Source organism: Aedes aegypti, chromosome 3 (assembly GCF_002204515.2).
Source record: "Aedes aegypti strain LVP_AGWG chromosome 3, AaegL5.0 Primary Assembly, whole genome shotgun sequence".
Classification (NCBI taxonomy): Eukaryota; Metazoa; Arthropoda; class Insecta; order Diptera; family Culicidae; genus Aedes; species Aedes aegypti.
This window is the reverse complement of record NC_035109.1, coordinates 43,091,214-43,105,694: the sequence shown is the minus strand read 5'-3', so window position 1 is coordinate 43,105,694 and position 14,481 is coordinate 43,091,214.

Below are 14,481 nucleotides of genomic sequence, written 5' to 3'. Positions count from 1 at the left end.
AGATCAATATAATACAATTGGTGTCAATTATCTCTAAAAATATCGCCGGTTTTGAATTTTAACATGAGTTTGAAAAAATATAGCATCCTCTATTGCATTAGATGAATAAATCGTACGCGAAACAATCAAATTATGAGCCCTGATTTTGGAATTTGTTAACAAGATTTGCTTAAAACAACAAATGCGCTATCAACCCGAGCGGGTGACAGTTCTTGAAACCGATTTAACGATTGGCCAAAACTTAATGAGTTTTATTGAGCTCAAAGCACCAGAGGGCGGAGCCAAACGATTCCATCAAAAGTTCAACAAAGAATTCCTCTAGATGATGGATTATCTTTGAGAATTACGGGGCTCTGCACAAAAATCAGTCGCTCTCTTTCGCTCTTTCATGAAATTAGTAAATAACAAGGCCAGTAAACGTCAAATTCTCATGCAAAATCAGAACAGTGCAGAGGCCCATACCTTATGATTTCACCAGGTGTTCCTACAAAAATTTTCAGAAGTTCCTCTAGGGCAGTGGTTTTCAGATCAGGCTTGTTGGAGCACTTTGTGTCCTGCAAAGCCTTGGCAAGTGATCATTTTTTGGCATTTTTTGAAAATGTGTACCAATTGATCCAATTTTATTTTGAAACATCTGTTTTGTTCTATTGACTGGTGCTTTTGAAAATGTATTGGTGATTTTAACCCATCCTTAATGTGTTCTCGAATTTATTCCTAATATAATAAAGCTAACTCAATAAAAAATGATTTTTTTTAGATTCGAACTCAAAAAAGAATCAGCTTCAATGAAGGAATGATCAACATTAATATCACTTCACGATTGCCATATTTATGAGTCGATTTAAGTTTGCTAAAAAATCCTGGTGATTAAGAATGGTTGGGGATTCCTTCAAAAAATCTTCCAGGTGTAGGAATTATGAGGGGCTAGTAGCAAAATATAGTTGAAACAAAATATGTGTGAGGGCAAACGAACTGCTAGGCCAGTATAGAAAAGCAATGCAATTCAAATCATAGTAGGCAGATATTTTCAAATAAAAAAAGGATTCAGTTTGTTGATTTATTTTGAGAAGAATAAATGTGCTTTGATAATGATCGAACAAGTGCGTCAGATATTTAATAAAATTCATTTGTAATTTAAAGAAAATCGTGATCGGGAAAGTGTTCTCTAATTTGGAAGGAAAATCGACCCTATAAGAAGGCTGATCACTACACCAGGGATTCCATCAGGAGAGCTTCAAATGTTTTCATCAGAAGTTATTGTAAGGATTTAACCAGGAATTCCTTCAGAAGTTCTACCTGGAAATCCGTCAAAATTTTCTCCATGAATTCCATCAGGAGTACTTCTAAAGATTCTATTATGAATTTTACAAAGGATTCCATCAGAATTTCCATCAAGGTATCCATCATTAGTCTCACTAGGGATTCCATCGAATGTTCCTCTAAAAATTCCGTCGGACGTTTCTCCAAGGATTTCCATCACGAGTACTTCTGGGAAGTATATCAGAAGTTCTTCTAGGGCTTCTATCAGGAGTTCCTTCAGGGATTCCATCTGAAACTTCTTCAGGGATTCCTTCAGGAGTTCCTTCAGGGATTACGCCTGGAACTCCTCTTGATCAGGAGTTCCTATAACAAATCTATCAGAAGTATCTCCAGGGATTTTATTAGCAGTTCCTTCGGAGATTTCACTCAGAATACTTTCAGGAATTCTATCAGAAGTTCTTCTAAGGATTTCATAAAGAGTTAGAAGTTCCATGAAGAATATCTTAAGAAATACCTACAAGAATTCCATCAGGATTTCCTCTAGAGAATCCATCAGGAGTTCCCAAAGGGATTCTATCGGGAGCACCTTTAGGGCTTCGATCAGAGTTCTTCTGGGAATATTATAAGAAGTTCCTTCAGTGATTTTACTTGGAATTCCTCCTTAGATTATTTCAGGAGTTTCTTCAGAGATGATAGCAGGAGTTCCTCAAGGAATTCCTTCAGGATTTCTCTAGGGATGTTATTGACCATTGCACGAATTTTTAGATTTAAATGCAATTGTTAGTTTGCTAGATACAACTTACACACTTGCTAAAACCAGTAGGCGTATGTTTTAAAAGCTATGACGTTTCAGAATTATTCAAAGCAGTTAGGTAGATGTTATCAAAACTTGTTTATTTCCACGCACGATTTCACGTTATGTTATAAATAAGAAGAAATATTTAAATATAAGGAGCATAGTTTTTGAACTTTAAATTCACGTCGACATTGGCTGTGGCCATAAGTGGCATATTAAGCGTTGCAAATGCTGATCATGACGTCCATTGGAACTTCGCGTACCCGGAGAAATATAAAACAAACCCCTATATGTGGTCCTTAGTCTCCTCTCTAGTCGAGCCACTCCTATTTCTATCTCTATCTCCTCACGGTACTGGCCGGGTACGTGAAACTTTAGTGAAGATCGGACAACCAGCCCCGATGGGAACTTAGGTCAGTTCATGTCAGGGACGACTGATCATCGTCCGAATGCTGAGAATCGGTTCCGTTTCCTGTTGCCAATTTCAGTTCCTAGTCGATGAGCGAATAGGCATTTCGGCATTTCGGAGTTCTATCAGGAATCTCATCAGGAATATGTACCTCCAGGGATTTCATCAGGGATATCCATCAAGAGTACTTCTGGGGAGTTCATCATAAGTTCTTCTAGGGTTTCTGTCAGAAATTTCTTCAAGGATTCCATCTGAAATTTATTCAGGCTTTCCTTCAGTAGTTCCAAAGACACATGGAACTCCTCTAGGGATTCCATCAGGAGTTCCTCTAAAAAATCCATCAGAAGTTTCTCCAAGGATTCCATTTGGAGTTCCTTTAAAGATTCCACCTGGAGTTTGTCCAGCGGATTCTATCAGGAGTTCCACATGGGATTCCATTAGGAGTTCCATCAGAGATTCCACCTGGAATTCCTCCAGGAATTCTGTCAGGAGTTCTTCAAGAATATCTTAAGAAATGCCTCCAAGGATTCCATCAGGAGTTCCTACAGAGATTGCATGAAGAATTACTACAGGGATTCCATCAGGAGGCTACCTCCAGAGTTCCTTCAGAGATTTCACCTGGAACTCCTCCTTAGATTATTTCAGTAGTTTCTTCAAAGATGATATCAGAAGTTCCAGAAGGAATTCCATCAAGATGTTTGCTAGGGATGTCATAAGGAGTTCCTCAAGCCATTCTATCAGGAGCTCCATCAGTTGTCTGATCAGGAATACCTCCATGGATTTCATCTGGAGTTCTTCTAGAGATTCCTCAGAAGTTCTTTCAGAGATTCCTCCAGAGATTATATCAAAATTTCCATCAGGAGTTCTTTAATGGATTTTATAAAGAGTTCCTCCAGGGATTGCATCAGAGGTTTGTCTTGGAATTCCATCGGAATTTTTTCTAGGTATACCATCAAATCTCGCTTACTTTTTCAAATCGACGTAAGTAACTTTCATACGGTTTTGAGAAAATTAATTAAGAAGAATCACAACCTTTCTTCTAAAACTGTTTTAAAATGAATCCCATTTTTAACATTTTTTACCGTGTGCATCGCCTAAATTTTGCATGCAATCAGCTCGCGTTAAAACTGAAGGTAATTCCTATCACTTCCCACAAAAATTGTATGACAAAATGATAAGCCGTTTCTAACATATCCATTGGAAGGTTCTCCAGGGGTTAAATCCGGAGTTCCTTTAAAGATTCCAAGTGCTTGGAACTCCTCCAGGAGATTCTATCAGGAGTTCGTCTAGTGATTCTATTAGGAGTTCCTTCAGAGATTTCACTTGGAATTCCTCCAGGAATTCTATCAGGAGTTTTTTCTAGGGATTTCACAAGGAGTCCTCCCTTGATTGCATCAGAAGCTTTTTCATTAATATCTTAAGGAATGCCGCCAAGGATGCCATCAGGAGTTCCTTCAAAGATTTTACCTGGAATTTCTCCTTAGATTATGTGAGGAGTTCCTTCAGAGATGATATCATGAGTATCTCAAGGAATCCCATCAGGATTTCTTCTAGGGATATCATAAGGAATTCCTCCAGGGATTCTATCAAGTGTTCCAACTAGAACTTAACAAGAATTTCTTGAGGAATTGCATCAGGAGTTCTTCTAGAGATTCAATCAGAAGTTCTTTCAGAGATTCATTAAGATATAAAATCAGGAGTTCCTCAAGGATGTGTCAGGATTTTTTTTTTTTTGATTTTATAAAGAGTTCCTCCAGGGATTGCTTCAGAAGTTCCCCTAGAGAATCCGTTGGACGTTTCTCTAGGGAATCCATCAAAAGTTCTTCTGGAGATTTCATCAAAAGTTCTTCTAGGGGTTATATCAGGAGTTTCTTCAGATATTCCTCCTGGACCTCCTCTAGGTATTCCACAGGGAGTTCCTCTAACAAATGCATCAGAAGTTTCACCAGGCATTTAATCAGGTGTTCCTTTATATATTTTATCCAGCAGTGGCGCGGGAAGTGGGTAGGACAGGTAGGACATGTACTACGCACAAAAACACCTGGGTAGGACAGTCAAAGGATTGTCCTACCCACGATTCAACAAAAAAAAAATAATAGTGCAAAGAAAAAATAACTACACAAATTCACAGAATGTTTGCTGTTCAACCATCTATAACAGATAAATATATGAGGAAGTTAGAACAATCTCACTGGTTGTAAAAGCAATCTTTTTGGCCTATATTTGTCAAATTTGTTTAATAAAATTGGCATAAAAAGGATAAAAGATACAAATATTTTTCGACATGAATGATTACAAAACTTGATTCAATGAGAGATACAAACGACAGGATTTGTAGTAGGTTTACTTACAGAGACTTGGTCTCTATTTCAATGCAAGTTTCTAAAAAGTTTATATTTTTAATTTTTTTAGTCAAAAATGCATGCATAATTGTACAAGCTCCAAATGAACCTTAAGAGAACATAATGGGTTCAAGAGCCTCTTCAAGAAATTTGCCTCAGATTCCCCGAGGAAAAGCTTCAGGAATTATCATAGTAATTTTATTTGAAATACTTTCTCCTATAGGGTTCTTTTAAGAAATTCTTGCAAAGATTTCTCTACCAATTCTCCCATTAACTCTTCCAGCGATATTTTAAAGGATCCTTAGAAGTATTTCTACAAAATTCGCTTCAAAAATCTTTGAAAAATCCAAAGCTACTACTTTCAGTAATTTTCTCATTGAAAATTTGTTTTCCAAACTATCTTAGAATTTCCTCCAGATATTTTTCACAACTCCTTAAACCAAATTCTCCAGTTGTTACTCATGGAGATTTTTAAAAAAAAACTTCTCCAAAATTTCTTCCGAGGAAATTCACAAAGGTTTATTCCAGAGTGTTCAGATAAAATAGCTTAGGAGTTTTTGTCTACAAGAATCCCTGCAAGAATATATTTAAATGTTTATGTGGATTCCATCAAGAATCCATCCTCCCAGAAATCCAAAATTCCTTGAGGCATTCTTCGAACAAATCTATTGTTTCAAGGGTTTTTTTCAGCATTTCATCTAAGTATGACTCCTGCAGTTTTACATAACATTACTTAAAAAGTATCTCAAAAAAATCCCATGTAATCTTCAAAAATTCATCACCACCAGTTTATACTACAGATTTTTTTTCAGTAAATCCTCCGATCATTCCGACACAAATTTTTATAGAGATTTTTTACAATGTTTTTCGAGAAATTTCTTCAGAAATTATGCGGAATACAATCCAGAAATTCAATTGATTATTTTAGTTATCGCTGCAAATTATCAAGGATTTTTTTAAAAACTTCCTCAAAAGAGTGACTTTAAAATTTACCCTAGTATTATCAACGAGTACTCTTGAATTTTTTTGAAAATACCTTACGGATTTATTTTTAACAAAAAAAAACTTGGCATTTCCCTGGAGACATTCCTGGAAGAATTTCGGATTTTCTTTTTACTTGAGACATATTTGAGAAAATATCAACTAACAACTTGAGGAATCTCTGTAAAAACCTTAGAAGGAAACTTTGGATCAATTGCTTTAGAGAAATCCCTCGTTAAAATCTTTTTATTTTGTCTTTGTTTTTCTATAAATCCTGATAGACAATTTTAAAAAAAATGCCTAGAATATTCTGGAGAAATTATTGATTGAATTTTAGAGGGCGTTTAGACCGGGAGCCTTAGAAAATGTCCCAAGGAAAAATTTCTCAAAGAATTTTTGACGGAATTCAGAAACAATCTTTGAAGAAATTCCATTTCTGTGGTTTTCCTTGGGAAAATTCAGGTTGAATTTGAGATATTCTTAAAAAGTCTTGTCCTACCCATGGTTTCGAACGTGGCCGCGCCTCTGCTATACAGAATTCTTCCAGAGGATTCTATCAGGAGTTCCTCTAAAGATTCCATTAGTTCCTTCAGTTCCTTCAGAGATTTCACTCGGATTCCTCTAGAACCTATCAGGAGTTCTTCCAGGGATTCCGTCAGGAGTTCCTACAGGAATTCTATCAGGAATACCTTTGGGGCTTCCATCAGAATTCTGATCAGGAGTTTCTCCAGGGACTCCATCAAGAGTTCGTTCAGAGATTTCACCTGAAATTCCATCTTAGGAGTTCCTTCGGAGATGATATCAGAAGTTCTTCAAGGAATTCCATCAGAATTTCTTCTGAGGATATCATAAGGAGTTCCTCTAGGAACTCTATTAGGAGTTCCATCAGTAGTCTGATCAGGAATTCCTCCAGGGATTTCATTAGGAGTTCTTATGAGAATTCAATCAGGAGTTCTTTAAGAGATTCCTTCAGAGATTATATTAGGAGTTCCTCAAGTAAATGTTAATAAATATCAGGAGTTCCTCAAGTAAATGTAAGTAAATTCTTCCTGAAACTCAACTAAGGAATCCATCAGGAGTTCCTCTAACAAATCCATCAGAAGGTTCTCCAGGGGTTGAATCAGGAGTTCTTCTAGAGATTCCACTTGGAATTCTTCCAAATGATTCTATCAGGAGTTCCTCTAGAGGTTCCATTAAGAGCTCCTTCAGAAATTCCACTCCTCCAAGAATTCTATCAGGAGTTCGTCTAGGAATTTCATAAGGAGTTCCTGCAATGATTCCATCAGAGGTACCTGCAAGAATATTTTAAGAAATTCCTCCAAGGATTCCATCAGGAGTACCTTTAGGGCTTTCATCAGAGTTCTTTTGGGGATTTTATCAGGAGTTTCTTCAAGAGTTCCTTCAGAGATTTCACCTAAAATTTCTCCCTATATTATTTCAGAAGTACCTTCAGAGTTGACATTAGGCGTTCCTCTAGGAATTCTATGAGGATATCTTCTAGGGATATCATAAGGAGTTCCACTGGGGATTTTTTTTTCCTCATCTGTAGAGCCTTTTCACCACTGCTTCCATTATTTAGAAATATTGTGGTATGACCCATATTTTATTTGGTGCTCATCAAATTTCCTTTCACAATTGAGATGTGATAGACACTGGGGATTTTAAATTCCCTCCAAAAATGTCAACAGAAGTTCATATAGGCAATCCATCCTTCAGAGATTACATCAGAGATTCCATCAAGAGCTCCTCCAAGGAATACATCAGAAGTTCTTCTGGGGATTACATCCGGAGTTCTTTTCGAGATTTCATCAGGAGTTGCTTTAGTTATTCCACCTGGAATTTGTCCGAGTATTCTATCAAATATTTCTCCAGTGATTCCATCAGGAGTTCCCCTAAGTCTTTCAACAGGAATTCTTCAAGGGATTTCATCAAGAGTTCCTTCAGGGATTTAATTAGGGATAACTTCAGGGATTCCGCAAGAAGCTGCCTCAGGGATTCCTGTCTGGTCCCTTGCTGAAGCATAACCGCCTGCACTACAACCAGGTCCGTCCCACTCGGGCTCAGATTGGGTACCACTTCTAGTACTACATTTGGTCCCTCGGTAGTGCAAACGGTACCCAAGTTTGACAGATCGCAGTACACTTTGAACGGCATTCTAGATTACCTTATGAGCCATAAAATTTTGGGCAATTGCAAGGTACATAGGGGTCTTTAATTTGTCTTTGCTACAACCCAAGTATCACACGAAACATCTTCCAAAGAGATGCTTTTCAAAAATGGTTTCAATCGCGTATCAATAAAAGCATTTGTAACTTACTTGGTTCTAGTTCGGATGCATATCAATATCAAGGCTCATAAAGTTTCATTTCCGTTCCAATGAACATGCATTTCACTTCATGTTTGACGTTCAACATTTTTGAAACGACAAGATTTGCTGCAAATGTCCTTTGCAATTAGCAATGATGTCAAGTTTGTCAAGATGTTTTCAGTAACTTTTCAAACAAACTCTTGAAACTTCTCCCAAAATGCCGGTTGTTATGTCATGTTTCAAATAACTTTCATTTAAGGTATCCGCAACTTGCATTCAATTTTCGTTCCCATACCACAACTCAAGAAGATTCATCCCAGTTGCGAGAAAGTTGCACTAAACTACGTGTATGACAGATAGAAGTTTGTTTGTTTCAATCCAGTTGCAATATGGTTGAGTTGCACCTTACGATTCATCTAACAACAAAAACATGGTCTAGCAACAGTTTGTTTGTTTAATAGGTGTTTCTCATGTGTTGCGTGGAAGTTTTTGCGAAAAGATTAGATTATTTCAGGCGTGGTCTAATTTCGACAGTAATGAACTTGTATTCCAAAGGGTGCAGTAAAGTTATGAGCAACAAGCTATGATTAATGGGCCATGAGGTCGCTTTCATAGTGCATTGGCGAAGCAATTGTTCGAAGAGCTGGTGGAGTATTGAGTAGAGGAGAAGATTGGTGATCTTGAGGTCGGAAGTTTGATTCTCATTCATATTTTTGTTTTCATTTTTTTTTCTCTCAAGTATTTCGCAACAAATAAGCAATTTCGATATAACTTATATATGTTTCAAACAGGCTCCACCTTTTGCGCTTTTTGCATTGCTATTCTGTGCAATTGAAAGTCATATTTTCAACCATTGACAACTTGGATTAGTTTCAAGAGATTATTTTATTCTTGAGTTGAAACAAACTGTGCTGCTTAGGAATCTTCTGATCCATGGTCAGTAGTAACGTGTTATAAATCTTACATTTCTCATCTTTGTTCGCGATAGAGAGAATCATTGAAATCCATGCGTCAAAAATATGTTTCTTAATTGTTTATTTATGAAACGCTTATTATAAACTACAGAGTCCAATTTTATGACAACTACCCAGCTCTGTCGTCCTGCTTAGTCGCGCTTAGTCGACGACTAAGAAGCTTGTCTCAGATTTTTTTTTTCTTAACGCCCCTTGGTACGTCAGTTGAGAATTCAAGCTGTATCATCGACCTGCATTAATTTAACTTTGCTGAATGTAGATCAGGTGCAACTAAACGCCCTGTGTAACATCAATCGAAATTGTCAAGCTGTATCAACGCCCTGGATCAATTAGATCAGTTGCATTTAATGCCCAGTAGGATATCATTTAATAATTACAAGCTTTATTAACGCCCTGGAGGAGTTTGACCTTATTCTATGTATATCAAGTGCATCTTAACGGTCTGAAGACATCATTTCCTAGTTCAAGGCCAAGTAGTTATTTGACCTTATTATGTATATCAGGCCCATTTTAACGCTCTGTAAGACAACAATCAAAATTTTCAAATTGTTTCAATACCCTAGAGTAATTTTACTATATTCCATACATATCTTTGCGAGATCTGGAGCATCATTACCCCTTGTTGTCCATCTAAATTTCCGAGCTGTATAAACGCCCTGGAGTGTTTTGACTTCGCCCTATGTAGATCAGGTTCATCTCAACGCTCTGTAGGACATCAATTGAAAAATCCAAGTTTTATCAACGCCGTGCAGTAATTTGATATTTTTCCACGTAGATCAGATGCATCTCTTAACTCCCTGTATGACATTAATCGATCCATCTGTGTCGACGCCCTGGAGTAACTTGATTTCATTCTATATAGAACTTGCGAGATCTGGAACATCTCAACGCCCTTTAGAAAAACAATCGAAATTTTTATGCTGTATTACCGTCTTGGAGTAATTTGACCTTATTCCATGTAGATTAGGTGTATCTTTACGCTCTGTAAGACATCAATTGAAAATTCCTAGCTTTATCAAAGCCCTAGAATAATTTGGCTTTATTTCACACAGATCTTTGCGAGATCTAGAGTATCCGAATGCTCTGCAACCGCATCCGAACGCGCAGCTGGAAGTAATTTGCGCTTACTCCATATATATCACATATAACTTAACGCCCTGTAGAACATTTATTGTAAACTTTAACCTGAATCAACGCCCTGGATTAATTTGACCTTTTTCCATGTAAATCAGGTGCATGTGACCGCCCTTTAGCACTTAATTTGATAATTCCAAGCTGTATCAACGCCTTGGAGTAAGAGTCCACAAAGATCTTGGCGACATCTGAAGCATTTTTACGCCCTACAGAAAATCAATCAGATTTTTTTTTGCTGTATGCCCTACGGTTGTTTGCCTTTATCCTATGTAGTTCAATCGAGATTGTCAAGTTGTATCAACGCTCTGGAGTAATTTGATTTTGCCTCAAATAGATGAGCTGTATCCTAACGCCCTGTAGGACATCATTTAATAAATTCATAGCTGTATCAACACTCTTGAGTAATTTGTTCTTATCCTTTGTCTATTAGGTGCATCTTAACGCCCTCTAGGAAATCAATTGTAATTTACTAGATGTATCAACATCCAGGAGAAACTTGACATTATTCCAAATAGATACGCTGTATTTGAACATTGGCAAATCAATCGAAATTTCCGCGCTACTTCAACACACTGGAGTTATTTGACCTTGTGTCACACCTGCATCTTAACGCCCTGATTAAAATCAATTGCAAATTCTAAGATACACACCAAATTTGACCTTATCCTATGTAGATCAAGTGCACCTTAACGTCCTAAATTAATTAAAAATTCTAAGCTGTGTGGACGCCATGGAGTAATTTGACCTTATTTCAAGTAGATTAGGTGCATCTTAACGCCCTGAAAGATATCAATTGAAAAAAACAAGCTTCTAAAACGCATTATAGTAATCTGACATTATCTTATGTAGATCATGTGCCTCTTAACACCTTATATCAATTGAAAATTTCAAGCTGTATCAAGGCCCTGGAGTAATATGACCAAATACTACATAGATCAGCTGCATATTATTGCCCTTCATGGCATCAATCAAAATTGTTAAGCTTCATTAACATCATGGAGTTTGACCATGTCTCACTTAGGTCAGACCTGTAGGACATAAGCTGAAAATTCCAAGCAATATCAACGTTCTGAACCTTCTTCTTCTTCTTCTTGGAATTAACGTCCCCACTGGGACAGAGCCGGCTATTCAGCGTAGTGTTCTAAGAGCACTTCCACAGTTATTAACTGAAAGCTCTCTTTGCCAAAATTGCTATTTTCGCATTCGTATATCGTGTGGCAGGTACGATGATACTCTATGCCCAGGGAAGTCAAGGAAATTTCCATTACGAAAAGATCCTGGACCGACCAGGAATCGAACCCAGACACCTTCAGCATGGCTTTGCTGTGTAGCCGCGGACTCTAACCACTCGGCTAAGGTAGTCACCTACGTTATGGACCTTATTATATGTAGATCGGGTGCATCTCATCGTCCTGTAGGACATCAATTCAAAATATTAAACTTTATCAATGCTCTGGAGTACATTGACCTTATTCCACGTAGATCATATACATATCAACGCCCTGCATGGTAATAATCAAAAATGTCAAGCTGTATGAAAACCCTTGAGTAAATTGTAGATCAGCTGCATCTTTACGTCCTATATGGCCACAATCTAAATTAACCCGATAATAATGGCCATAATAATATTGTCTCAGATAGCTCATCTTAGTTCTCTGTAGAACAATAATTGAAAATTCAAAGCTCTATCAACTCCCTTCAGAAATTTGACCTTAATCCACATAGATCAGGTACATCTTTATGCTCTGTAGGACACTAATCGAAATTGTCAAGCTATATAAACACACTGGAGTTATCAGGAGCAAACTAACGCCCTGTAGAAAACCAATTGAAATTTCCGAGCTCTACAACCCCTTGTCACAGTGGCGTAGCTAGGGTTGATGGGGCCCGGTGCGGGGTTCGATTTAGGGGCCCTGAAAATTAAGGTAAATACAGTTTAATTATAAGACGCTAAACATTGAACAAATAGTTTTTGAAGAATTAAGACTAAAGTTATGGAACTTATGTTGGTATATTGATATATTGTTGTAGTAGTTTAGTGGCAAACATGTTAATTAATGAGCCTACAGTTCTTCTTTTCTTAATTCTTGTTCAGGAACACATTGGTTCGCTGAAAATTATCGAAAGAACTTCCAGTGAATTGAAAAGGAAGCGGAAATATTAGCTGGCGAAGTAGTTCTGGAAAGCAATGAGTCATTACAGCTTTAATAAGGTATTGTAAGAAAGTTTGGCCCAAATAGCCGTAGCGATAAACGCGCAGCTGTTCAGCAAGACTAAGCTGAGGGTCGTGGGTTCGAATCCCACCGGTCGAGGATCTTTTCGGGTTGGAAATTTTCTCGACTTCCCAGGGCATGGAGTATCTTCGTACCTGCCAAACCATATACGCATGCAAAAATGGTCATAGGCATAGTAAGCTCTCAGTTAATAACTGTGGAAGTGCTCATAAGAACACTAAGCTGAGAAGCAGGCTCTGTCCCAGTGGGGACGTAACGACAGAAAAGAAGAAGACATTATTTTTTGATGAAAGAAATCATTTTAATATCCATAAATTTGCCCAAGATTTGCTTAAAATAAATAACCAACTGAACGTAGAATGTTTCTAAGGGTAACCAAAGAAGTTACTTAAGAGATTTCATCACGAGTTCAAAGTTTCTTTCAGATTTTTTCAATAAAATCATAATTGCTCAAGAAATTTATCTAATGATTTTACCATCATTTTCATAAAACCCTAATTTTCATCAAGATTTACAACATCTTCGTGATTTTAACTATATATATTTTCTCCAGGGATTTTCTAGATTTTTTTTTTTCAAAATTATCGTTCAGATTTCAACCAGCGAATTCCTCCAGTGATTGTTACTGAGATTATTTCAGGAGTTATTCTAGAAATTATAAAGAAATTGGCCTAATGTCTTCAAAGAATTTTCCCCGTCATTTTCTCACGAGTATCTCCAGAAAAAGATCTAGATTTTACTGTATTATTGACTGTAGTGTGGAATTTCAGATGAACTTTTGAAGAAACCATGAAGTTTTTACTTGAAAAATAAAAAAACACGATAAATTGTTTGGAAGAATTGCAAGAGTAATTTCGCATGAAATGTGGAACAAATCTTTAGATAAATTTCTGAAGGTGTTCCATGAAGAATCCCAGATCAAATTTGTAGAGAAATTTCTGGAAGAGTATTAGTTATATATCCTTGGATAATCCGAGGAGGAATTTAAGAAGCAAATCCTAGGGAAAATGTGGACGCTTGGAGGAATCCATATTCCAATTCGTGAAAGGATAACTTGAGGAACTGTCATAGTAATTCTCGTAGGTTTTCTTGGAAAAATCCCCAAATCAATTTCTTTAAGAACTGTAGAATTTTTTTTCTTAAGATAGCTTTGGAAACTTTAGAGATCTTCTAAAATTACTACTGGAGAAATCAAAATAGTCAAGAAAAGCGATGTAGTGGATTTCCTGGAGCTGAATACAAAAATATCCTTTAACCATCGCTTGAAACAAAGCAGGAAGATTTTTTGGGAGACTTGATGGTGGAAACAATAGAGACATTTCTGCGGGAGATCCTCTTCTATACCTGAAGAGATCTTTGCATAAATCACTAGAAGGATTCCTGAAGCTTTTCGTCGAGAAATCTGAAAATAAATTCCTGAACAACCTTTGAAAAAACCGCGTATTAATCTCTGAAGATATCGCTTGATCCTCTTCAAGATTCACTGCAAGCAGAATTTAAAAAAATGACTTCAAAGACAATTTTGCCATAAATAGAGACTTTCTAGACCTATAGTTAAAAATAGAGACTAATTTTCTAAAATGAGATTTACTACCAGTCTTGAATGTGTACTAATCATGTCTCGAAGATGATTTGTTTTTTTTTCAACTATAATTGACATGAAAATCGGCTAGTTAAGGGTATGGTCTGTAACATACATTAAAACAGAGTCGAAAATGTTAAGAGAATGTAAAAAAAAGAAAATTTATCTTCACACAGTAATCAATAATCAAACATCAGGAAGAGAAAGTCAGACTAATATTTTTTCAGATGGCGATTAAATTCACAAATTTCAAATGTCATTTCAATTGAAATTCACTGTCAGATCCTGCCTCCAAATCAGTTCCAGATGCAATCATGGGCCCCGAACATTTAGCTAGTTCCGTCTAAATTACAAATTTAAACCAAGTTATTGAGAATGAATTTTGAAAAAGTATTTTTGCAATTCCGTTGCAAATCAATCATTTTTTCATTGAGAAGTTGATCAACATAATGGCCTACTTT